Source organism: Pongo pygmaeus, chromosome 7 (assembly GCF_028885625.2).
Source record: "Pongo pygmaeus isolate AG05252 chromosome 7, NHGRI_mPonPyg2-v2.0_pri, whole genome shotgun sequence".
In the NCBI taxonomy this organism is placed as follows: Eukaryota; Metazoa; Chordata; class Mammalia; order Primates; family Hominidae; genus Pongo; species Pongo pygmaeus.
In genome coordinates this window covers 90,000,073-90,026,492 of record NC_072380.2, presented here as the reverse complement: position 1 = coordinate 90,026,492, position 26,420 = coordinate 90,000,073, and positions in this window count along the sequence as shown.

Sequence of the window (26,420 nt, the reverse complement as noted above, 5' to 3'; positions counted from 1 at the left end):
CTGGTTTAGTCTTGGGAGAGTGTATGTGTCGAGGAATTTATCCATTTCTTCTAGATTTTCTAGTTTATTTGTATAGAGGTGTTTATAGTATTCTCTGATGGTAGTTTGTATTTCTGTGGGATTGGTGGTGATATCCCCTTTATCATTATTTATTGCATCTATTTGATTCTTCTCTCTTTTTTTCTTCATTAATCTTGCTAGCAGTCTATCAATTTTGTTGATCCTTTCTAAAAACCAGCTCCTGGATTCATTAATTTTTTGAAGGGTTTTTTGTGTCTCTATTTCCTTCAGTTCTGCTCTGATTTTAGTTATTTCTTGCCTTCTGCTAGCTTTTGAATGTGTTTGTTCTTGCTTTTCTAGTTCTTTTAATTGTGATATTAGGGTGTCAATTTTGGATCTTTCCTGCTTTCTCTTGTGGGCATTTAGTGCTATAAATTTCCCTCTACACACTGCTTTGAATGCATCCCAGAGATTCTGGTATGTTGTGTCTTTGTTCTCATTGGTTTGAAAGAACATCTTTATTTCTGCCTTCATTTCGTTATGTACCCAGTAGTCATTCAGGAGCAGGTTGTTCAGTTTCCATATAGTTGAGTGGTTTTGAGTGAGATTCTTAATCCTGAGTTCTAGCTTGATTGCACTGTGATCTGAGAGATAGTTTGTTATAATTTGTGTTCTTTTACATTTACTGAGGAGAGCTTTACTTCCAACTATGTGGTCAATTTTGGAATAGGTGTGGTGTGGTGCTGAAAAAAATGTGTATTCTGTTGATTTGGGGTGGAGAGTTCTGTAGATGTCTATTAGGTCTTCTTGGTGCAGAGCTGAGTTCAATTCCTGGGTATCCTTGTTGACTTTCCGTCTCATTGATCTGTCTAATGTTGACAGTGGGGTGTTAAAGTCTCCCATTATTAATGTGTGGGAGTCTAAGTCTCTTTGTAGGTCACTCAGGACTTGCTTTATGAATCTGGGTGCTCCTGTATTGGGTGCATATATATTTAGGATAGTTAGCTCTTCTTGTTGAATTGATCCCTTTACCATTATGTAATAGCCTTCTTTGTCTCTTTTGATCTTTGTTGGTTTAAAGTCTGTTTTATCAGAGACTAGGATTGCAACCCCTGCCTTTTTTTGTTTTCCATTTGCTTGGTAGATCTTCCTCCATGCTTTTATTTTGAGCCTATGTGTGTCTCTGCACGTGAGATGGTTTTCCTGAATACAGCACACTGATGGGTCTTGACTCTTTATCCAATTTGCCAGTCTGTGTCTTTTAATTGGAGCATTTAGTCCATTTACATTTAAAGTTAATATTGTTATGTGTGAATTTGATCCTGTCATTATGATGTTAGCTGGTTATTTTGCTCGTTAGTTGATGCAGTCTCTTCCTAGTCTCGATGGCCTTTACATTTTGGCATGATTTTGCAGCAGCTGCTACCGGTTGTTCCTTTCCATGTTTAGTGCTTCCTTCAGGAGCTCTTTTAGGGCAGGCCTGGTCGTGACAAAATTTCTCAGCATTTGCTTGTCTGTAAAGTATTTTATTTCTCCTTCACTTATGAAGCTTAGTTTGGCTTGATATGAAATTCTGGGTTGAAAATTCTTTTCTTTAAGAATGTTGAATATTGGCCCCCACTCTCTTCTGGCTTGTAGAGTTTCTGCTGAGAGATCCACTGTTAGTCTGATGGGCTTCCCTTTGAGGGTAACCTGACCTGTCTCTCTGGCTGCCCTTAACATTTTTTCCTTCATTTCAACTTTGGTGAATCTGACAATTATGTGTCTTGGAGTTGCTCTTCTCGAGGAGTATCTTTGTGGCATTCTCTGTATTTCCTGAATCTGAATGTTGGCCTGCCTTTCTAGATTGGGGAAGTTCTCCTGGATAATATCCTGCAGAGTGTTTTCCAACTTGGTTCCATTCTCCCCGTCCCTTTCAGGTACACCAATCAGACGTAGAGTTGGTCTTTTCCCATAGTCCCATATTTCTTGGAGGCTTTGCTCGTTTCTTTTTATTCTTTTTTCTCTAAACTTCCCTTCTCGCTTCATTTCATTCATTTCATCTTCCATCGCTGATACCCTTTCTTCCATTTGATTGCATCAGCTCCTGAGGCTTCTGCATTCTTCACGTAGTTCTCGAGCCTTGGTTTTCAGCTCCATCAGCTCCTTTAATCACTTCTCTGTATTGGTTATTCTAGTTATACATTCTTCTGAATTTTTTTCAAAGTTTTCAACTTCTTTGCCTTTGGTGTGAATATCCTCCCATAGCTCCGAGTAATTTGATCCTCTGAAGCCTTCTTCTCTCAGCTCGTCAAAGTCATTCTCCTTCCAGCTTTGATCCTTTGCTGGTGAGGAACTGCATTCCTTTGGAGGAGGAGAGGTGCTCTGCTTTTTAGAGTTTCCAGTTTTTCTGCTCTGTTTTTTTCCCCATCTTTGTGGTTTTATCTACTTTTGGTCTTTGATGATGGTGATGTACAGATGGGTTTTTGGTGTGGATGTCCTTTCTATTTGTTAGTTTTCCTTCTAACAGACAGGACCCTCAGCTGCAGGTCTGTTGGAGTACCCGGCATGTGAGGAGTCAGTCTGCCCCTGCTGGGGGGTGCCTCCCAGTTAGGCTGCTTGGGGGTCAGGGGTCAGGGACCCACTTGAGGAGGCAGTCTGCCTGTTCTCAGATCTCCAGCTGTGTTCTGGGAGAACCACTGCTCTCTTCAAAGCTGTCAGACAGGGACATTTAAGTCTGCAGAGGTTACTGCTGTCTTTTTGTTTGTCTGTGCCCTGCCTCCAGAGGTGGAGCCTACAGGGGCAGGCAGGCCTCCTTGAGCTGTGTTGGGCTCCACCCAGTTTGAGCTTCCCAGCTGCTTTGTTTACCTAAGCAAGCCTGGGCAATGGCAGGCGCCCCTCCCCCAGCCTCGCTGCCGCCTTGCAGTTTGATCTCAGACTGCTGTGCTAGCAATCAGCGAGACTCCGTGGGTGTAGCTCCCTCTGAGCCAGGTACGGGATACAATCTCCTGGTGCACTGTTTTTTAAGCTAGTCTGAAAAGCGCAGTATTTGGGTGGGAGTGACCCGATTTTCCAGGTGCCATCTGTCACCCCTTTCTTTGACTAGGAAAGGGAACTCCCTGACCTCTTGTGCTTCCCGAGTGAGGCAATGCCTCGCCCTTCTTCGGCTCGTGCATGGTGCGCGCACCCACTGACCTGCGCCCACTGTCTTGTACTCCCTAGTGAGATGAACCCGGTACCTCAGATGGAAATGCAGAAATCACCCGTCTTCTGCGTTGCTCACGCTGGGAGCTGTAGACCGGAGCTGTTCCTATTCGGCCATCTGGGCTCCTCCTCTTCCATGTTAAATGCTTTTAATCTTACATTTCACTTATCTGATATTAAATGGGCCTCTACATTTTCTTTTTGGTTGCATTTGCTTTGTCTTTTGCTGCCAATGTCTTTATTTCTTTCTTTGTGTTATATATTGTTTTAGTATCTTTGTTATATACATCTACTTTCTGTTGTCACAATAGTGTGTCATAAAGAACCACAAAACTCCAGTGTTTTGCAATAGTAATCATTTATTTATAGCAAACTAATTTTGTGGCAGAATTCAGCCGTACTGACCTATAGCTGTCTGATTTTAGCTAGATTTATTTTACCTGTCTGCAGTGAACTGCATATGAATGGGAGTTCTTCAGATTTTCATAAGGTTTCTCTCATTTACCTGGAAGTCTGCTATCTGTTAGCTAATCTAGGATGGTCTCTACTGGAACAACTTGGGCAACTTAGTTTGTGTCATGTATCTCATTCTGGAGCTGACTATCCCAAGCATGTTGCTTTAGCCAGGACAGTGGACCAATAGCAATGCAATATGCACCACATTTCAAGACCTAGCTTCGTACCTCGGTACACTGGTACTTCTAAATCAAATGGCAGATCCAAGCAATGAAACGACTCTGCTTCCTTTGTAAAAGGACTGCATTTATGTAACAAAAGGTATGGATTCAAGAAGAAGGACAGAATTTGCATCATTTCTCCAATCTAAAACAAACATAAAATTTTACTTCTTCTTAACTCAATTTGACAAGCTGTTTCTTTTAATGGAAGAATTAAGCTCATTTTATTTCTTCCAATGTTTTAGTTTGTAACATATTTTTTCTCTTTTATATTTTTATTATATTTTCTGATGTGAACACAGCAATATTTGTCATTTATTTTTCTCTTTATAATTTGTAAACTATGCTCTATTTTACTATTGTTTTAGTTTTACTCTCCCTTTAATGGTGTTCATAATCAAACACTTGTCTTCAGTTTTATACGAAAACAAAATACTAATTTTCCCACCAAAATATTCTGTTTTTTCAAAGCTTAGCCATCCTATCCCTCTATCTTTCTACCCAAATTTTTCTCCCTTTTTTATATTAATTTGGTTTGATACTTTCACTTATCTTTTCTCAGGAATTAAAAAATATTTTAAATTATTATGGATACCTAATTAAATTACTATGAATACATAATAGATATATATTTATGTGGGTACAAGTGATGTACATATTTTGAGGGTACATGCGATGTTTTCATAGAGGCATATCATGTGTAATAAGCATATCAAGGTAAATGTATCCATCACCTCTAGAATTTACCATTTCTAGAGGTGAGAAACATGTAAGAAACATTCCAGTTTCATTTTAGTTATTTTAAAATATACAATAAATTATTGTTGACTGTAGTCACCCTCTTGTGCTGTCAATTAGTAAGATCAAACGCTAGATCTTCTTCACTCTATTTCACTGTATTTTTGCACCCATTAACCACCCTCACTTACCACACATATTACCTACCCTTCCCAGACTCTTGTAACCATCATTCTGCTCTCTATCACCTCAAGTTTAATTGTTTTAATTTTTAGTTCCCACATATGAGTGAGAATATGTGAAATTTGTTTTTCTGTTCCTGTCTTAATTTGCTTAAAAAAAATCTTCCAGTTCCATCCATGTTTCTGGAAATGAGGGAATTTAATTCCTTTTTATGGTTGAATAATATCACATTGTGTTTATGTACCACATTTTTTTTTCTTTTTTTTTTGAGACAGTGTCTCGCTCTGTTGCCCAGGCTGGAGTGCAGTGGCATGATCCTGGCTCATTGTAAGCTCTGCCTCCCGGGTTCACACCATTTTCCTGCCTCAGCCTCCTGAGTAGCTGGGACTACAGGCACCCGCCACCACACCCAGCTAATTTTTTTGTATTTTTAGTAGAGACGGAGTTTCACCATGTTAGCAAGGATGGTCTCAATCTCCTGACCTCGTGATCTGCCCGCCTCCGCCTCCCAAAGTGCTGTGATTACAGGAGTGAGCCACTGCACCAGGCCATATGTACTATATTTTCTTTATCCATTCACCCACTGATGGACACTTAGATTGATTCCAAATTTTGGCTATTGTTAACAATGCTTCAATATACATGGCAGTGCAGATATCTTTACAATATACTGATTTCTTTTCTTGTGGATATATATATCTAGTAGTAGGACTGCTAGATTATATGGTAGTTCCATTTTTAGTGTTTTGAGAATGGTACATACTATTCTTAACAGTCGCGTAAAAGTTTATATTCCCACCAACAGTGTACAAGGGTTTTCTTTTCTCCACATGCACAGCAATATTTGTATAGCTTGTCTTTTGGATAAAAGCCATTTTAACCTGGGTGAGATGACCTCTAATTGTAGTTTTGATTTGCATTTCTCTAATGATTAATGATGTTGAGAATTTTTTATGCATCTGTTGGTCATTTATATCTGTTCTTTTGTGAATTGTCTACTCAAATCTTTTGCTCATTTTAAATCAGATTATTGAATTTTTCCTATGGAGTTGTTTGAGCATATTATATATTCCAATTGCATACTCTTACATTTGTTTTCCCATCCTGTGTATTGTCTCCTCACTCTGTTGATTGTTTACTTTGCTGTGCAGAAGTGTTTTTTTAAACATTTTATGTGATTTCATTTGTCCATTTTTTTCCTTTGGTTGCCTGTGATTTTGAGGTATTACTCAAGGAATCTTTACTCAGACCAATGTTGTGGAGAGTTATCCTAATGTTTCCTTTAGTAGTGTCATAGTTTGAGGTCTTAGATATGTCTCTAATCCATTTTGATTTGATTTTTGTATACAGCGAGAGATAGGTGTCTAGTTTCGTTTTTCTCTGTATAGATATCCAGTATTTCCAGCACCATCTATTGAACAGACTGTTTTTTCCCTAATGTATGTTCTTGGCACTTTTGTGAAAGATGAGTTCACTTTACATGTGTGGATTTTTTTTCTGGGTTCTCTATTCTGTTCCATTGGTCTACATATTTGTTTTTATTCCAGTATCATGCTGTTTTGGTAACTATAGCTACATAGTATAATTTGAAGTCACATAATGTGATTCCTCCAGTTTTGCTATTTTTGTTCAGGATGACTTCAGCTATCTATTACACAAAATACTTATGTAAAATAAGTATTTTGTGCTTCCAAATAAAATTCAGGATATTTTTATTTCTATAAAGATTGTCATTGCTATTTTAATAGGGATTGTATTAAATCTGTAGATTGTTTTGGGTAGTAGACTACTGAGTGACTATATGCCAATAAATTGAAACTCTGTGATAAATGGATAAATTTCTACACAAGTGCAACCTACCAAGATTGAACAACAAAGAAATTCTCAACATGAATAGACCAATAACAAGTAGCCAGATCAATGCCATAATAAAATGTCTCCCTTCAAAGAAAACCCTAGGACCTGTGGCTTCACTGCTGAATTTCAGCAAACATTTGAAGAAGAACTAATACTATTTATACTTAAACTATTCCAAAAGAATAGAGGAGGAGGAAACACTTCCAAACTCATTCTACAAAGCCAGTATTACCCTGGTACCAAGTCCAGACAAAGACACAACAAAAAAAGACAACTGCAGGCCAATATCTCCGAACATTGATGCAAAAATCCTCAGCCTATACTAGCAAAACCAATTTAACAAGACATTAAAAAGATCATTTATCATGACCAAGTGGGATATATCTCAGAGATACAAACATGGTTTAACATATACAAATCAACCAATGTGATACCTCATATGAATACTGAAGGACAAAACCATATGATCATTTCAATTGATGCTGAAATAGCATTCAGTAAAATTTAACATCCCTTTATGATTGAAAACTCTTTAAAAAACTGGGTATGAAGGGAACATATCTCAACATAATAAAAGCTATATACAACAGACTCACAGCCAGTATCATAATGAATGCAAAAAAAAAAAAATGCAAGCCTTTACTCTAAATTCTAGAACACAGCAAGGATGTTCACTTTGACTGCCTGTATTCCACACAGTACTCAAGGTGCTAACTAGAGCAGAACAAGAGAAAGAAATAAAAGACACTCACACTGGAATGGAAGCAGTAAATTTATCCTGGTTTGCAGATGATATGATCTTATATTTGGAAGAACCCAAAGATTCCACTCAAAGCTATTAGAACTGATAAACAAATTCTGTAAATTTTCAGTATACAAAATTAACATACAAAAATCAGTAGCATTTCTATATGCCAATAGTGAACAATCTGAAAAGGAAATCAAGACAACCCCATTTACAACAGCTACAAATAAAATTATTAATAATATACTTAACCAAGGAAGCAAAAGACTTCTACAATAAAAACTATAAAACACTGATGAAAGAAATTGAAGAGGTCATTAAAAATGGAAAGAATTCCATGTTCATGGATTAGAAGAATCAATATTGCTAAAGTGTCCATACTTTCACTTCTGACCCTTAAAATTTTCTTTGCACCCTGGCCCTTCAATTTCAATAAGTGTTATCTATTTTTTATATTCCGTCTTGCTTATTATTATTTTTGGTTGCTATATAGTTAGAAAAGGTTAAAAGCAAAGAATAGACAAACAAGAATGCAAGAAGAGCAAGAACATAACAAAGTGTTTGTTGCATTCCTTTTTTCCCTCCTTTTTCTTATTTATCTTCTGATATGTTTTTATTTGTTGTCTGTGTAGTCTACGTTGGGGAGTATATTTTTCTTAATTTTCAATATATTATCTTATTTAATGTATATCTCCTTATAGTTGAATGATATAATTTTTGACTTGGTGTCTTCTCTCCTAATAGCCTATAGATATTATCCCATCATCTTCAAGCCTAAAATGTTGCAGATGTAAGGCTGGGCACAGTGGCTCACACCTGTAATCCCAGCACTTTGCGAGGCTGAGGTGAGAGAATCACCTGAGGTCAGGAGTTCAAGACCAGCCTGGCCAACATGGTGAAACCCCATCTCTACTAAAAATACAAAAATTAGCCAGGCGTGGTGGCACATGCCTGTAATCCCAGCTACTTGGGATGCTGAGGCAGGAGAATTGCTTGAACCCAGGAGGCGGAGGTTGTAGTGAACTGGGATAGCACACGAGAGCGAGACTTCCTCTCAAAAAAATACAAAACAAAACAAAAAAAAACAACAAAAAAAACACGTTGCAGATGTAACATCTATATTGATCTACTTTTTTTTTTGAATAGGTCATTTTTATTTTAATTTGAAAGCTTGTGATATTTTATTTCCTTGATTTTGGAATTCAAGAATTTTAGCACTAAATGCCTGAGTGTGTGTTCTCATTAATACCTATGAAACTTGCTAGGAAAATTCAGTCTGAGATTAAGTTTTTTCTTTAGTTTAGGATAACTTTTTCATTCTTTGCCTCTTTAAACTGATTAAGTCAAATCTCATTGATAATCTTCTTTTCTTTCAATTTTCTACCAAAAATGTTTACTTGAAAATCCCTTTTTTCCAATCCACAGAGTTTTTCTTTCTTTCTTTTGTGTGCTCTACATGAATCTCCTTAAATGCTAGAATCATGTTTGTTATTTAAGTTTACAATTGCTCCCTCTATCAGACCAAGCCTACTTTTTGGGAAACTGTGTGTGTGTGTGTGTGTGTGTTTATATGTTTGGTTATTACTCTCTCTGCCTTCTGGGCCCCATCCTTTGTTATTTCTTTCAATTAGTTCAGTGAATCCAGATCAAGCTACTAGAGAACATTAAATAAAATGTTTATCAAGAATGAGGGAGTCAAGCTGGTAGTATAACAGCAGGTAGTCATTATTCCCCTATACAGATAGTAGAAAGAGGCTTCTGGGTTTCTCTCAGACTGAAGTGTAGACAAGACTCGGATCATATATTCTGACCACCCTCAATTCTCTGAGAAGTAATAAGTAAAGGGAAGTCTTATTAAGATGGTCTATATCAGCTCTTTCTTGGAGGGTCCTTTCCTGTCCATTGGCCAAAGTCTCACCATAACTTACTCCAGATCAATCTTTGTTTCAGTGTTCTCTTGCACCGGTGTCCAGAGACTCAGGTGTTTCACAGTGCAGATACCGCAGTAATTGTCTTGATGGTTTCCTTTATGTCCTAGCTATTTACCTGTCCCAGTGTCTTCTTGGCTTACAAGAGAAGACTTGCTTGTAACTGAAATAGGGGAAGGAGAAGCAAGATACTTTTTGGTACCTCCTGGGAATCTCCTTCACTTAAGCTGATCTCCTGCCATAATAATTCCAAAACTGCATGTCCTACAATATAAATAGAACCTAACCAATATGGCATTCAAATTCTTCCAATTCCTTATTTGCCTTTAACTTTATTTGGATGTATCTGTCTATTCTCTCTTCTCTGAGGCTCAATTTCTATTGGACAGAACTTTGCCTTATGTTACCATGGTATGTTCAAGCTGAGTAAAATATCTCTTTATCTCATAAAATACTTAATATGTAATATTGGAATAAATAGATGAATGAGGTAATACATAAATACTTAATCTGTGCTCTTTCTTGCCTGTTTGTGATAGCAAAAAATAATGTGTTGCCCTGTTGGAGAGTATAAATCTAAGGCATTCACTTTTGCTTCATTTCACCAATTATAATAGATGTTTATGTATGTCAATCATTCTGCTTTTATTATTTTGGTAATCTTCTTCTCAACAATAACAACATATTGGTAATTACTAAATGCTTGTCCACTAATTTATCTTATGAAATAAAGCATAAGAGAATATTTGTGTTACCTATTAGCAAGTAGCATTTAAGAAAACCCCTGAGAATTAACTTATCTTGTTGGCTATGCCTGCCTGCTTTCAAATTCTGGTTCTACTCATTTTGGGTTTAATTATCTCTAAGCATAATCCAATAACAAAACCCTCACAGGGTTGTTTTGAAAATTAATCATGCAGGCAAAATTCTCACACCGGCGCCTACTGGAAAACATTTGCTCAAAAATGTTATTATTATCATTATTCTATTAGCCAAAAATATGAGCATATTTATTACACACTAAAAAGTCATTAAATAAACACAAGTATTGAACTCCATTCTTCCTATGCTTTCAATATAAAACATGTATATGAATAAACAAATATTATTTAAGGTGCACATATGCATAGAGTTAGGAGAAGACTATACCCCATATCCAGGTAATTATCACAATTACATGACTTTAAAGCCATATTCATACTCATCTTAACTGAAAGGAAATGGCTATCGTGCGATTTGCCTCTAGAGACTAATATACTCAAAAGTGTAATAACAGCTAAAAGCTGTAAAGAGCCATTGATTATTTGAGAGAAGACACAAGTAAGCATGGGTGAACGTCATCGTTGGATCATACATACACACACACATGCAGAAACACATACACATGCACACTCCACCACTAACTGTAATGCATCAAGGATAGGTAGTAAAAACATTTTGTGAGTACCACAGCAGCATTAGCAGTGAAATCTTGATTTGAATTTTTTTCAGTACAGCTTTAAAATTCTATTAATTTTCATTTCTAATATCAAATTTTTAAGGAAGAGCAGCTAAGTATAAAAAAGGTCAAATGAAGAATTATCTTAAAATGACATTTTTATGATTATAGCCATGTTTAATAACTTCAAATGAAGAATTATCCCCCATTTGATGTTTTTAAGACCAAGACCATATAAAAACGTCATGTTAAAATGACGTTTTTACAATCAAAGCAATCTGTAAAAATGTCAGGTGAACAACTCAATGAATTAAATGTTTCTAAGGATATAAAATAGGTTAAAATGTTCAGTGAAGCATTTCATTGACATTTGATTTTTTAAAAAGAAATATTAATCATAACAATGTGGGACTTAGTATGTTACTATCTTTAATTTTTTAGTTGTCTGATCTGCGGCAATGACTAATAAGTAACTGTTCTTCTGATCTAACATTAAAATGATAGACGAAAATGAAACAGCATCAAAATACTGAAATATGTGGAGTGTCTTAAAATTAACTTTGCAAAACAGAATTAAAGATTAAAAAGAAATTATATACAAATATGCCATTTTTACTATTTAAAATATTTTGTAATTTGTATATGCTATTTTATACTCAAGAATAAAATATAAGGTTGATATCATCACATATTTCTCACAGAAAATCAAACTTCACAAATTCTCAGTATAGCTAAAAATTATACACAGAACATCCTCCTTCTTTTCTTAAATGTGGAAATTTGATGAGGATATGCAAATGGAATAAAACTTTCTGGGTGTTGGTCCAATACTATTTCAAGTATCTGTCTATAGCAATTTTCTCTAGTAAAACTTTTGACAATGATGGAAATTTCTACATCTGCACCCTCCAGTGTGGTAATCACTAACTGTGGCTACTGAGCATGTGAAATGTGCCTTATATGATAGAGAAATTCAAGTTTAATTTAATTTAATTCTAATTTACATTTAAAAATTCACATGCACAGATTTCCAGGACCTAAATTTTAGTTTGTTACATGATTTGCATTGAAATATGGTTCAATTCTAAACTTTCTGTTAGGTCAGAACAAACTTTTACTATGTAAAAATAGTAAATGATGTTTTGTAAGTCATGTATAGTTTGATGTAAATGTAGGGCCATTAAAATAAATTGAATGCCTAAGCATAGGCTGTCAGATTAAGCCTGTACAATACAATGCTTTCAAAAGTAATTCTAATAACACATTCATTCATTTTTAATAAATAAAAAAGATTATATGGATTTATTTGCAGTGTCATAAACAATAAAAACTTTAAACTTATCATAAATAGGCCTAACCAGATGTTTATAGGCAAATATTTGTGTGCTCACTCACACACACATACACACATACACAAACACATACACACACAAATAATCATGTAGATATATATACTTATAACAAAAGTTACCATTTAAGCTTTCTCTGAAGCTTTAAAAGTTTAATTTCAACTTATTAGAAATAATTTGTCACTCAAAATAGCTCTTTATTAGTCCAGTATGCATGACATATTTCCATTAAGGATCTTGAGGTAACTAACAATGCTCACTTACATAAAATGTTTTAGATTTTAGAAAACATTTCTCTGTGCTTTATTGCTTTTAAAACTTATGATAATGCAAAGGGCAGGTCTTGCAACTATGTCCTTTTTCTTCACATCAAGATCTCAAGGCCCGAAGAAATTAAGGTATAGATAGATACCACAGAGAAAAAAATCACCACGATGATGATGATAATGGTAATGCCTGAAGCATTTACAGGACCTTCCAATCTGTAATCATATCTAATGACCATGCTGTTCCATGAGATTGAGCTCTCTTGATTACCACTCCTATTTCATAGGTAAGAGGCATACATACTCTCGTCCAAGTCACTGTTAGTTGAAGCTAAAATCCATGTCTCATGACTCCCTGCCTAGTGGTGCTTCTAAGAACTGGATGGACATCATGTGGAGATATACAGTGCTAAAAAATAAATAAATTAATTAAAAAAAGCAGGTTTGGCTGATTGATTGCAAATGAGTTGCAAAGGATTTCTATAAATCAAATATGACTGAAAGATCAATGCTTTGATAAGTGGAAGAGATGAGAGGAGTGTCAGTGATAATGGAAAATTTAGCACAGGGGAGTACTTAGGGAGCATATAAGAATTCTGCCTGTGTCATCTTGAATTGTAGTTATGTCAAGTCATCGAGTATTTTATGCCCTGTAAATGCATTGTGATCCTTATTCTGTCCACCTTGCAGAGGCTGGACAATCTTAAAGAACGTTGTTTGAGCATCTTTTGCATGGTTTTGACATTTTCTGCTTTCTCCTCTATCTCATCTGTTCTCTCTTATATTTCTCTTTTATTATGCTTCTCTGATATTGTAGGCCAGCTACATTTCTTTAAGATTTTACCATCCGCCAAGAATTGTGTCTGAAGCACTTTACATCACTATTTAATTTATCCCCTCCAACAACTCTATGAATAACACTTTATTATATACATTATACAGATGAATAAACTAAGGTAAGGATTATAAATGACCCTTCCCAGAGATAATTAACGAGTGAGTTTTGAAACCAGAATACAAACATAGATATGTCTACCTACAAAGTCCCTCCCTGCCCATAAGAATTATGCTCTAAGTAACATGGTGTTAAGCTAGGAGTAGCTCCTTGATTAACCCATATTCTCCCTAGTTTTACACATCCCTAGGATAAACTCAGTAGAAATCTATCAGAATTTTAAAAATGATACTGTTTGATAGCAGAGTAGGATGACTATAGCTAACAACATACTGTATTTCAACATGGCTAGAAGAGATAATTTGAAATGTTCCAAAACAAAGAAATGATAAACACTGGAAGTAATGTACACCCCAGATATACTGACTTGATTATTAGAGAGTCGATGTGTGTAACAAAATATTGCATGTACCCCACATATATGCACAGATACCGTATGTCAATAAAAATAAAATAAATAATAATGAGGAGTAAATAATTGACAAAACCTCTGCCAGAAACCTGAGGATAGCAATTCAAGTCAGGGTTTTTCAAAGGCATTATATCCACTGCAGAACCTTAAAATTAAACAAGTACTACATGATCATAACTTACAGAGAAGAACGTTTCCTTTCCCTCTCTGCCATTTGTGCGAGTACCAATTAAAACTTGTACTACTACTTATGTGTTTCCCACCATGCACTGCCTAACACACATGAGGGCATATCATGGGAGAATATTTGCAGAAAAATTCTCTTTAAGTTTATATTTGATGGAAAAAAATTATATTACCTCTTAGTTATGTTGAAGCAGGACTTCTCTTTTGACCTTTAGGATACAAGAAGCCACAATTTCATGGCTAGTTAAGTTGGAATGAACAATAAGTGCTGGATGCAAAGCAGCATTTTATAGACAATGTAAAGATTTTCAATTTGTGGAATGTTTATGGAAAAAATGAGTTTGGAGTTTGAGGTAAAAATCAGTGGTGCTACCAAATCTACACATTTATTTTACAAGATGAGTAAGAATAAGCTTGGGATGTTTTTGGTTTCCAATAATTATCAAAATTGTCTAAAACAGCTGACATTTACTGAGTAATTAGTGGGCCAATTAGAGTGCTGTTAATCAACATGTAATATCTAATTTACTGCTCACTTTCTTCTTAGGCAATTCCTATTGTTTTTCCTCTTTAATAGATGTGAAAACTGAAGTTTAGCAACTTGAATATTTTCCTAAGTCAAAGAGTTTATATGTGATAAAGGAATAAGTAAAGCCTAGATCTACATTGCTCCAAAGCTGCATTTTTAATGACTGGAAGTTTAGCTTTCTGAATCGGAAGCTACAGTGCTTACTCTAACTGATTTCATGGACAGAATATGTGAGTGTACTAATTTCTACAAGGATAGAAGAAATAGCATTCCGTAACAGGGATATGTTTCACTCTATTCTTAGATTTTCCCTGTTTGCTTAATGAAAATTAGCATCGTCTACTCATATGTCACAAGTGTATTAGGAAATATAAAAAGAATTCCTTTTCATTTATCCATTTAACTTCATCAAAATAATTCAAACTGTCAATATATTGAGTTAAAATTGATATGTTTAGAATGACCTAAGCACAGAGACTTACGGTACCAATTTTAATTAGCTTATACAATATAAAAGAAACACAATGTCTTAAAGAAGTTAACACTTTTGGAAACTGCATTTTTGGGTCAAGACCAGAGTTCAGGATATGAAATAGGCAAGTCAGATTGTGTTTCAAATTTTCTGTGTCTGAATTAAAGCTGAGTATTTATAGATATAGAAAGCATTATAAAAATAAAGTTTACAGCAACATAATAAAAGTCAGAAAAAATAATATGGTTTAGGTAGTTCTCGATTTGGAAATAACTTCTCAGCAAGATAGAAGAGGATTAATAATAGAGTGTTGTGAAAAATATATTGTGGGCAAATTCTGAGTGGGTATTTGCATGACAGTGAATTATATAACTATAAAAGCAAGACGTGTGTACTAATAGGTTCATTCTTGTTATATTAATACTACTTACCCTAAACACCTATAAATCATCTAGAAATTTTGAAACTAAAAAAAACCTTTAAGATAATCTGTACTAACATCATAATTTTAAAGATGAAATTATTGAATCATGAGAGATTAAATAATAAAGCTGTAGTGTATGCTCTCATGGTGAGATTTAAGATGAGAACCTATATCTTCTAGCTCCTGGCCCATCATGCTTTCTTCATGTTACTTTTTTCAGCTAAAATATAATTATGTAAATCTAAAATGAAAATCAGCTATTTGCAATGTCTTAGGAAAAGATATCCTAATTAGAAAGAAAAGTAGAGATTAATCAACAAAAACTCTTATCTCTATTCTGTCCAATTTTCTTCATAATGAAAAGAAACACTACAATTGTAAGGACCTTCAATTGGTTTGGAAAATAAAACATTGCTTTAATTTCAAAATAGCTTGTCTGTGTTTAATTTTTAAAAAAAAAATCTTTGTTGGCTGGATCCGGAATTTGTAAAAATTTACTTTGTATATTAATGGGTAAATTGAATAACACAAAAATGTTGGCAATCTTTTTACTAGTGAATCTTGAAGTTTAGGTAATATCTAGCTGAAATCTACATGAGAAACCAAATAAATCCTTTGAATTTTAGCAATTAAGTGAATGGGCAAATAAGATATGATGGTCCTTCTTTCATTTTCTCTTTGTTTCCTATTCTGTGATAATTCCCTCTGCCCCCAACCCCAAAAAGGACATTAAAAGTAGACACGGTGGCTCTCTGCTTCTGTCCAAGATGGAAGACAATGAACAGATTTACCCTCCCACCTAAAACAATTGTAAAGGTAGATTTTATATATATATATTTACCTTGGCAATTGTTTGTATATATTGATTGTATATATAATATACCTTTGCAATATAAATATATATAAAATACATATTTTATATGTATTTACATTATATATATTAAATGTATATATGAATATTGCCATTCCCCAAGTCAGATTGGAAAAAAATAAAATATATATATATATATATATATACACACATCATCAAGACACTGAATAGCAGCAAGAAAGAACAGTATGTGCTAGAGAAAGAAAACAAATGAAGTAAGTATTATGATTTCCTGAGCTTATTGACTTGAGAGAATTTCCAGTCTTATCACAGAGGATGGCCCTAAATAGAGCCCAGCAGACACTCTGATTTGAAGAGATAGAGCTGAGTGTCAGAGGAGACCAACAAAGCTAAGTTTCACAGGACAGAATTCCTGAGAGAAAAAAACTATGAAGCAGAAACCCCTCATACCAGCAGAGGATCACACCAAAGTATTCAGCAGAGTACAGATCAATACATGATTGTGAGGAAACTATCTGAGGCAGTGGAAAGAACCATATGAAAAATCAAGAGGTAACAGTATTCAGCCCTGACACAGGGCTGAAAATATTGCCATTCCCACAAGTCAGAACGGAAAACTTTGTAAGTCATAGACAATTGGGCAGAGTATTCAGAAAGGCCTTGATTTAGTAGTAGAGAATAATTATCCCTAAATGAACTGCTGCTCTGTCTCACCTAATAAATCTTAAAAGTAGGAGCTGAAGGATCCATGTTTCCTAATAACTGAAGTTCAGAAAAAAATATATTAAACAAATTTATAAAATTTGCATTTATAAAAATGCAAAAATGTCTAGCACTCAACAAAGTCAAATTCACAATGTCTAGCATCCAATCAAAATTATCAAATATTCAGAAGAACAAGACAATGCAGTTATTAATCAGGACAAAAATTAATGAATTGATCCAACAGCAAATCAAATGTTAAAGTAACAGATGAAGACACTAAAAGTTATTAGAGTTGGATTCCATAAACTAAAAACTCTCAATAGAGAATTGAAGAAATAAAAGTGATGCAAATAAAACTTCTAGAGGATAAAAACTACAATGCTTGAAATGAAATATGTACTAGAACAAATAAACAACAGATAGAGCAAAAAAGATCAGGAAATTGAAAGCACAGTAATATTAATTAACTGAAATAAAACATACAAATACAAATAAAAATAAATAAATTGAAAAAGCCTGTATAAGCTATAAGACAACTTCATGTAACTTAATACATTTGTAATTTGAGTTCCCAAATTAGAGGATGAAAAAAGAGGTTAAAATTATTTTAATAACTTACAGAAGAAAAATGCCCAAATTTGTGAAATCTATAAACATTCAGTTCCGAGAAGCAAAATAAACCAGAAACACAAGAAAGAGGAAGAAAAGCATACTATGACACATTACAATCAAACTGCCTGTAGCTAGTCATAAAGAAGAAATCTTAGAAGCATCCAGGAAAAAGAAACATGATACTTAACAGAAGAACAGACATTGGGATAACAAAAGACTTCTCATTAAAAACAATACAAGCATAAAGAGCAACATCTGTCAACTGCCAAAGAAAAAAGAAAAATTGTCTTCTTGCAATTGTGTAACTGTGAAAATATTTTTCAAAAATGAGTATAAGAAGTACTTCCAAAATGATGGAGTAAAACTTCTGAAAATCGCCTTTTTATAAAGGCAGAATACACCTGAAAAGAAATAGCAAAATCAACTTGTTTTGTAGCCTGGAAATTAACCAAAGGCTTGAATAATTTTAGGAATATTTGTTCAGAAAGGTGGCTAAATCTTAATGAGAACAGTGAGTTTTCTGGTGTTTTAATTTGTCCTGTTCCCACACTTCGCTCATATCTATGAGATAGCCTTGAAAATCAGCAACTTTGTGTCAGAGACAGTGGCTCATGCCTGTAATCCCAGCACAGTCCTCCCAGTGGGAGGATCACTTGTGGCCAGGAATTTAAGACCAGCTTGGACAATGTAGCAAGACCCCCATCTCTACAATTTTTTTTTTTTTAATAAATAGCTGGGTGTTATATCTCATGCCTGTAATTCCAGCTACTCTGGAGGCTGAGGCAGAAGGATCAGTTGAGCCCAGGAGTTTGAGGTTGCAGTGAGCTATGACCACTACACTGCATTCCTGTCTGAGTGAGGAGCGAGACCTTGTCTCATAAACAACAACAACAACAAAAATAAAACAAACAAACAAAAAAACCTGCAGCTTCGAAAATCTCACCACAGTAGCAAGGAAAACCAGCAGGCTGGAAAGCTACTGAGAAAGAGCAGAATGAGTTTTGAGGTCTCCAAAAAGACTCATTCCCAGAGAACTGTCACTATTTTACCTGTTGGGAGCTAGCTTGAAGTGGCCCATTTATAGAGTTTTTCTTTATACTTGATTCAAGTCTTGCTCCATGAGAAAAGAACTATGACATTTATCAGAAACTATCAACAGCAATTGCTTAACATCATAGCTGACTGAGAGAGTAACGCTAATTGAGGCCCAAAAGATGACCAGAAAATGTATATAAAAAATCATCTCTGGTGTGATATTTCCATAGGAGGAATTAAGGATATATGACAGATTTCGGGATATATAGGAGGCTGAGTACATATGAAAGGCTGTGGACAAACCCAAAGAAAGACCTGAGAAGGCCCTAATTGCTCACCTCTGGATGATGTTGAATAAATGCCTCCACATGTGCAAATAATCTCTTGACAAAAGGTGAAAGGATTATTGGCTAAGGAATTTGAACAAATTTCTGTCTAAATACTAAATACTCAGTGACCACTAAGATAATTTTCTTCAGTGGCTACACACAACAAAAAATAAAAACTTAACAGAATTAGTCCTAGAAAGTCTAATTAATTTAGGAAGATTAAAACAAAACAAGCAAAACAAAAATAAAAGGCAGCAGCAACCATGAACACAGAAAGAACAAACAACAAGAAACCGTTGGGGTGAGGAGTGGATTGTATTCCCAAAATGGAAACATCATATTATATTAATGCCAATTTATACAAATAATGACAAAATTTTCAAATAAATATAAAGATATGATTCATACACATTTTTAAAAAGCAATCAATTAAAAAATTCCTAAGGAAGCACACGTGTTAAATTACTAAAAGGCTATTTGTTGTAATTCCTGAAATTTGATGTAAAACATTAATATATACATCAAAATAGCTCAACAAATTACAAGTAGAATAAACATAAAGCTTTATACTTAGGCACATCATAATCAAAATATCAAAAGGTAGAGAAAAAGGATTTATCCAGAATTAAGCTAGAAAAAAATGACACATCACATAGAAAGAATCTTTAGCATAACTAACAGATGACTTTGCATTAGTACTGAAAGCCAGAAGGCATAGGATTAAATATTCAGTGTTCAAAGAAAAACAAAATCAACCAAAAATTTTACATCCAGAAAACTATTCTTCAAAAAACAAAAAAGACGTTTCTAGATAGTTAAAAATTTTCAAAAGTGAGATAATTAATTCTGATAAAGAAGTTATTCAAAAAATACCAAAAGGAATCCTTCTTACAAAAAATAAATGACACTACACAATAACTCAAATCCACAGAAATAAATACAAAGCTTTAGTAGCCCGTAATCCCAGTACTTTGCGACGCCAAGGCTGGTGGATGACCGGAGGTCAGGAGTTCAAGACCAGCCTGGCCAACATGGTGAAGCTCCATTTCTACTAAAAAAATACAAAAATCAGCCAGGCATGGTGGTGGGTGCCTGTAATCCCAGGTACTCAGGTAAATACAAAGAGAGTATAAAATATTTTTGTTGTAAAATTTTTTCTTGACTGACTTAAATTATTATAAAAAGGTATGGATAGTCTTATAATGTATAAAGATTTAATCTATTTGCCAAAAATAACAAAAAAAGAGAAGAGATAACCCAATATTACAGTATATTGCAGCAAAGTTTTTATATTCTGATGAACTGAAATTTATAGTAATTCAAATTGGAATATTTCAAGCTAAGATGTTAATTGCATTTCCCAAGTAAATTATTATAAAAACAGCTTTAAAATTAGTGAAAAACAAAAACAAACAACACCAAGCAAATGAAAAATGGATTTAAAATGGAAGATTATCAAAAATATTATCACACAATAAATCAATAAGGTATAGGAGAAACAAAAAATGGCATAAATATATAGAAAAATAGAAATATGGCAGGTATCCATCATACATTGTCCACAATACATTAAATGTAAATGGATTAAACACTTCAATCAAAAAGCAGAGATCGAGAGAATGGATTAAAAACAGCATGATAAAATTACATTATTTCTACAAGATACGTAGTTTAGATACAAAGATACAACCAGATAGAAAGTAAAAGTGGGCAAAACACATGCCATGCAAATATTAACCAAAAAAAGAAAATAAAAGCTGGACTGGGTATACTGATATCAGAGCCAAAATAGACTTTAATTGAAACACTGAAGTTATAGACTTTAATTGAAACACTGAAGTTACAGAAAAATAAGTACATTTTACAAGGATAAAAGGGAGAAATAATAAGACATATATAAAATTATACATATCCATCTAACTAAAGAACTTCAAAATAAACAAAGAATAATAGACATAATTGAAGAACAAAAACAACAGTAATAGTTGGAGATTCTAATACTTCACCTTTAACAGTGAATAGAACAATAAGTAGGAGATCAACAATTTAATAGAAGACTTAAACATTGTAAGTCAGCCAAATGAACATCTCTGGAACACTTTACCCAAAGCACACATTTTCTCAAGTACAAATGAAAATTTCTCTGGGATAGGCCATATGCTATATATGCTAGGCCAAAAAACATTAAAAGAGAGACACAAATAATTTAAGGTTGAAATCATACAAAGTATATTGCCGACTTCAATGACATTAAATTAGAAAGCAGTAATAGAGGAAAGTTTGGGAAATTCATAAATATGTACAAGATAAACAACAAATTGCTTTTGACCAATAGTCTAAAGAAGAAATCCTAAGTTAAATTAGAAAATACTTTTTAATGAATGAAAACAAAACATAATGTACCAAAATATATGTGCAATAAAAGTAATGCTCAGATGAAAATCTATAAATGTAAGTGCCTAAATTTAAAAGAGATAAACATCTCAATTTTTTAGTTTAACCTTCAACCTAAAGAAACTATGAAAATAGTAGACACTAAACACAAAGAAACCAGAAGGCAATAAATAATGAATATGAATTGAAATAATAAAAAGGAGTAGAAATCATAGAGAACAGATTTAAAAAACATAAAATTGATTTTTGGATGGAATCAAAATTTTTGAAACTTTCAGCTAGACTGAACCAAAATATGAGAGACTATTCAAATTATTTAAATCAAAAATGAAAGGTAAATGATCACCACTGCTTTCAAAGAAAGGAGAAGATTATAAGAGAAGACTGTGAGAAACTCTATTTCAACAAATTTGATAAACTAAACGAAATGGATGTTTCTACAACCACAGAACTCAACTGGAAACATGAACTGGAAACAGAATCTAAAGAGACCTGTAACAGTAGTGACGTGGCATTACTAATCAATACACTTAAAACATTGTGAAGCCCGGGACTCAATGCTTTCCACAGAACACTTAAAGAATAATTAATGTGGAATGTTAATAAAATTTTAAAAAGTTAAAGAGGATGAAACAAACTCAATTCACTCTAAAAAAGCCAGTTTAAAAACACAAACTGCAAAAGGTCATCCAAGAATACATAGATAAGCTAAAAGACTTTATATCTTTTAAAGATACTGAATTTGTAAGAAAAAAGAAATCTGCCCACAAAAATTGTCCAGGCCCAGATGACTTTATTGGAGATCTACAAATAATATCAATTCTACACAAAGTTTTTTGGAAAATAAAGACCAGGGAACACTTCCTAACTAATTCTATGAGACCACTATAACAGTGATACCAAAAGCAGATGAAGACATTGAGAAAAACAAAACAAGAAAGAATTGCAGAGCGATATCCATAAAAATACAGTACTTTAACAGCACTTACTAAATTAAATCCAATTATATAAAAAAAGGATAATATATTATGAACAAATAGAGTTTATCCCAGGATTGCTAGGTTGGTTTAACATTCAAAAACCAATTTGTATAATTCATCATATTAATAAATAAGAAAGAAAAAAAACTATGATAATCACTCTCAATATATGAAAAAAAGCCCGTCAAAATTCAACATTCATTTCTTATAAATACTATAAGTAGATGATACTTCCTCAACCTAATAATTGGCATGTTTCAAAAACCTGCATTTAATATTAAAGCCAGATGGAGTACACATTTTACCACTCCATTTATATTTAACTTTATAGAAAATGCAAATGAATCTATACCATCAGAAAGCAGAGCGGTGGTAGTCAGGGGTTGGAAGGGAGAGTTTCAGGGATGGGCAAGAGGTAAAGGTTACAAAGAGACCCATGGAAACTTTAGGAATAAATCTATATTAATTGATGTGATTGTGGTTATGGTACAGTGAAATATAAATATTTCAAAACTTATCAAATTGTAGATTTTTTCTATGTGTAGTGTATTGTATATTAATTATGCCTCAAGAAAAGCATTAACATAGCATGTGCTTTGATTTCACCAGAAATAACTCTAAAGGAATTTTTCCAAAATCTTTGAATAGACCAAATTTAATCTAATGCAATAGGATCAAAAACATTTTCTTTTGAGGAAACAAGAGCTTGAAATATGAACAGTTTTTGGAAAGGAGTAAAGTTCAGTGAGGCTTAATTACCTAAATATAAATTAAAGTTTTTAAAAAGTGTAATTATAATTTTTCTGTAGAAACAACAATATAGTTTCATCATGAAAACTACTGGTGAATATCTTTACATATTTGACAAATGAATAAAGTATGTGGCATATACATTCTGTCCATAGAATAATTTAAAACAATTTTAAAAAATATTTAATTTTTTTAGACATCTATTTTCCCTCATAGCCATTTAGAACCTTTTTGTCAAAAGTATAATACTGAATGTATTTGCCATCTGTGGCTATGCATACAAAAGTTGCAAGTATATCTTATTTTCTTCCTGAATACTGTATCATTATGTCTTTGCTTCCTTTCTCTTTGACGGCCAGAAGATGTTGCACATTTCAAGCAGACAAATCAAGCTGTAGAAGATTGTTTCTTGAAGGACTCAACCAAATAAAAAATATCTAAAGTTGCACGCCTCGTTGTAAAGGAAGTATATTAAACATACACTCTGACAAGATTAACACAGCAAGATTGCACTTACATTGTATAATCACTACACAAAAAGCCAATAATCACTTTGTTCAAAAGAGATAATGCCACATAATATAAGTAGTAGTTTAAGCAATTATCCAGTAGAACAGTTAATCATCACCCTCAGTTCACAGCCTTTTGTTTCTCACCAATACACATGTCAGATTGTAATTAAATGCACTCACACTGTTCGGGGCAGAATGAGAGTCCTGGGTTGAAATGTGGCAACCAAACTGAAAAGCACAACGAAGACAGGTTTAGACAGCTTTTTAACTGTATCTGCCTGGCATGGGGTCTTGGTTGACAAATTGGCTATATAAGGGTGGAACCACACTGGGGCACCTTATTTATAGAAAAAAATAATTTATGCCTATAGAAAAGTTATGTTATTCTGTTTATAAATTTTCCAAGCATTGACTTTCTGAGTGAATTATTTGTCAGATATATATTTTTTGAAATTAGATTTATAAGAAAAGAGAGTTTTTAATTGCACTGGTTTGTTCAAACTGTTTTATGATAAATATTTTAGGAATCTGAACAATGCATCTGGATCTCCGTATCTTCTCTTTCACTTCTAAGAAATACTAATATAGGGTTCAATTTTGCAGTTACAGTAGGAAAGTATGCTACAGTTTAACTTGCTATTTGATTATTGTATTTCTATACCCTGAAACACAATAATCAAATAGCAAAATTATATTCACTTTTGTTGAAATTGCCTTTTTACAACTTTATAATTTTTAGTAGAAAATCATGATTTATAAATATAGAAAATAAAAATATTCAGAATCAAATGCAATCTAATACCATAAAGAAATGGATGGTGAAGTTTTCATTCTTTCAATATAATCACAATTTCATGATTACTATGGTTTTGTTTGATAATGTGATATTGACTTCCATGTCCTTAACTCTCACCCAACTTTCCTACTGAGCTCTGGATCTATATATCTAACAATCTACTAAAGCAGTACCTCTCAAACTTTAATGTGCATACAAATAAACTGGAGTTCTTTCTGAAAATGCAGATTCTGACTCAGTTGTACAGGTATGCGGGCTGCAAATTTACATTTCTAACAAGCCCATAGGTGATCCTAATACTGTTGGATCACATTTTTGTCCAAGTTCGTAGGTAAACCCCACTTAGGTTTCTAGTAGGCATTTGAAACTCAAAGGATAGAAAAAGGAATTAAGCCTTGATCCTTAAACTCCAAACTTGGTCCTCTTTAGCATTCTTCATCAAGTTTATTTGGTTCACTATATAATTGGTGACAAGGCTGAAGCATATGAATCAGGTCAGATTTCTTCCTATTTTTCAGACGTTGCATCCAACTTATAAACTAGGTCTCTGATGTGACCTCACACACATTTTGTGGTTTCTTTTTATGTTTAATTTTTGTGAATTTATAATAGGCATATATGTTTATGAGTTGCATGAAAGATTTTGATACAGGCATACAATGTGTAATAATCACATCAGGGTAAATGAGGTATCCATCAGCTCAAACATTTATTATTTCTTTGTATTAAAAAAATCTATATACATTATCTTAGGGTTTTAAAAATATACAATAAATTATTATTGACTGTAGTCGCCATGTTATGCTATCAAAACCCAGATCTTATTCATTTCATTTAACTACACACACACACACATTAAACTTCTCAGCCTCTGGTAACCATCGTTCTACTCTCTATCTCATGAGTTTTAATTTTTAGCTCCTACAAATCAATGAGATCATGCAAAGTTTGTCTTTCTGTTCCTAGCTTATTTCATTTATAATAATGGCCTCCAGGTTCATCCATATTGTTGCAAATGACAGTATTTCATTCTTTTTTTACTGTTGAAGAATGTTCTATTTTTTGTATGTATCACAGTTTCTTTTACCCATTCCTCTGTTGATAGTCACTGAGGTTGATTCCAAATCTTGGCTATTGTGAATACTGCTGCAATAAATATGGAGTGCAGCCATCTCTTTGATGTGCTGATTTCTTTTTTTGAGTACATGCCTAGTAGTGGCATTGCTGTATCATATGATAACTCTATTTTTAGTATTTTTTGAGGAACCTCTAAACTGTTCTACATAGTGGTTGTACTAATTTACATTCCCACTAACAGTATAGGAGGGTTCCCTTTCTCCACATCCTTCCCAGCATTTGTTGTCACCTGTCTTTTGGATAAAATCCGTTTTAAACTTACTATAGTTTTCATGTGCATTTTTCTGATAATCAATGATATTGAGCACCTTTACATATACCTGTATGCCGTATGCCTTCTTTTGAAAATGTCTTCTCAGATTTTGCCCATTTTTGAATCAGATTATTAGAGTTTTCCCTATAGAGTTGTTTTAGATTCTTATATATTCTGGTTGTTAATCCCTTCTCAGGTGTACATTTTGCAAATATTTTCTCCCAATCTTTGGGTATTCTTGCCACTTTGTTGATTGTTTCCTCTGTGTACAAAACTTTTTAACTTGATGCGATCCCATTTGTCCATTTTTGCTTTGTTTGCCTGTGCTTACGGGGTATTACTCAAGAAAGGTTTGTTCACTCCAACACCCTGGAGAGTTTTCTTTCAGAAGTTTCTTAGTTTCAAATAATAGGTTTAAGTTTTTAATCGATTTTGATTGGATTTTTGTATATGGTGAGAGATTAGTGCTTAGTTTTATGCTTCTGCATATAGATATCTATATTTCCCCAGCACCATTTGTGGAAGACTGTCTTTTTCCTCAATATATGTTCCTGTCACCTTTGTTGAAAATGAGTTCACTGTAGATGATAGCTTTGTTTCTGTTTTCTCTACTCTGTAATATTAGTATATGTTTCTGTTTTTACTCCAGTACCATGCTGTTTGGGTTACTACAGCTCTATGGTAAAATTTGAAGTTAAATAATGTTATTCTTCAAGTTTTGTTATTCTTGCTCAGGATGGCTT